This window comes from Rutidosis leptorrhynchoides, chromosome 1, assembly GCF_046630445.1.
Source record: "Rutidosis leptorrhynchoides isolate AG116_Rl617_1_P2 chromosome 1, CSIRO_AGI_Rlap_v1, whole genome shotgun sequence".
Taxonomy (NCBI): Eukaryota; Viridiplantae; Streptophyta; class Magnoliopsida; order Asterales; family Asteraceae; genus Rutidosis; species Rutidosis leptorrhynchoides.
The window spans coordinates 63813927-63815989 of record NC_092333.1 but is presented as its reverse complement, the minus strand read 5'-3'; positions in this window follow the sequence as shown (position 1 = coordinate 63815989).

The following is a 2063-nucleotide window of genomic DNA, read 5'->3' as shown; positions in this document are numbered from 1 at the left end:
ATAATGCGAATTGCATTTTTGTAACAAACGATCTCTGCTTTCACTTCTTTCAACCAGTCCATACCGATTATCACATCAAAACTCCCTAACTCTACTGGTATCAAATCAATCTTAAATGTTTCGCTAACCAGTTTAATTTCTCGATTCCGACATATATTATCTGCTAAAATTAATTTACCATTTGCTAATTCGAGTAAAAATTTACTATCCAAAGGCGTCAATGGACAACTTAATTTAGCACAAAAATCTCTACTCATATAGCTTCTATCCGCACCCGAATCAAATAAAACGTAAGCAGATTTATTGTCAATAAGAAACGTACCCGTAACAAGCTCCGGGTCTTCCTGTGCCTCTGCCGCATTAATATTGAAAACTCTTCCGCGGCCTTGTCCATTCGTGTTCTCCTGGTTCGGGCAATTTCTAATAATGTGGCCCGGTTTTCCACATTTATAACAAACTACATTGGCATAACTTGCTCCGACACTACTTGCTCCGCCATTACTCGTTCCGACACCATTTGTTCCTTTCGTTCTATTAACCCCTGGTCCGTAGACCTCACACTTCGCCGCGCTATGACCATTTCTTTTACACTTGTTGCAAAATTTGGTGCAGAACCCCGAGTGATACTTTTCACACCTTTGGCATAGCTGCTTTTGATTGTTGTTGTTGTTGTTGCGGTTATTATTGTTGTTGGGATGATTGTTGTAGTTGCTGTTGTTGTTGTTGTTGTTGTTGGGCCGTTTGTTGTAGTTGCGATTGATGTTGCGATTGTTGGGATAATTGTTGCGATTATTGTTGTAATTGCTGTTGTTGTTGTATTGGTGATTCTTATCACCGTTTTCCTCCCACTTTCTTTTGACTTGCTTCACATTGGCCTCTTCAGCAGTCTGTTCTTAAATTCTTTCTTCAATCTGGTTCACTAGTTTGTGAGCCATTCTACATGCCTGTTGTATGGAGGCGGGCTCGTGTGAACTTATATCTTCTTGGATTCTTTCCGGTAATCCTTTCACAAACGCGTCGATCTTCTCTTCCTCATCTTCGAATGCTCCCGGACACAATAGGCACAATTCTGTGAATCGTCTTTCGTACGTGGTAATATCAAATCCTTGGGTTCGTAACCCTCTAAGTTCTGTCTTGAGCTTATTGACCTCGGTTCTGGGACGGTACTTCTCGTTCATCAAGTGCTTGAATGTAACGACCCGCACTTTTTCGATCATTCTATACTTATAAGATTAATATTTACATAAATTAAACCTTGCCAACATGATAAGCAATCCAAATTGTCGAGACTTATATTTCCGAAAAGAGTTTTACACAACGTTTGACCGTCTAGTTTGACCGATGATATCACGAACTATACAATATATGATAATTATACGTTTGTGTATATATATGTATATATACATATTTAACATGATTAAAGAATGTTTTAATACCTCATTTTATATTAATAACAACAAGTTATATGTGTATTTTGAAACTACTAACTTAAGTTTTCAAAACGATAACTATACGTAACGTTATTTGACATAAATACTTAAGACATATAATGTTTATACATATATTGTATAAGTAATGTATTTAATCACTTTTAAAGACTTAAATACATAAAACCATATAAGTGTATTCACAAAAGATAGCTATATTTGAATCCTCATTCCATTTTTCACAAAATTTCTATACGTATACCTAGAGTATTTATACTCGTATCATACCTAGCTTTTATACGTATTTACTAATAGTAAATACACATCAAATCACCACCAAACCTACTCTTGTTACTGCCCTTAGAGCTAGGTAATTGAACTTGGATGCAAATAAGACTAGATACATAAAATGATAGCTTGAATTTTTGTCTCCATACCCCCCCCATTCACGTTTTTTTTGCTATATATGTATCACCATTTTCTTTCATTTTAACTCCAAATTTCTTAAGATAAACACACACTCTCTCTTCACTCTTAACCTCCATAATCATCCAGCAAGAAACCTTGAAGATCTAGCTTCAAAAACCATACTAAAACACCATAAGAAAACCATACAAAAACACTTCAAGAAAACCC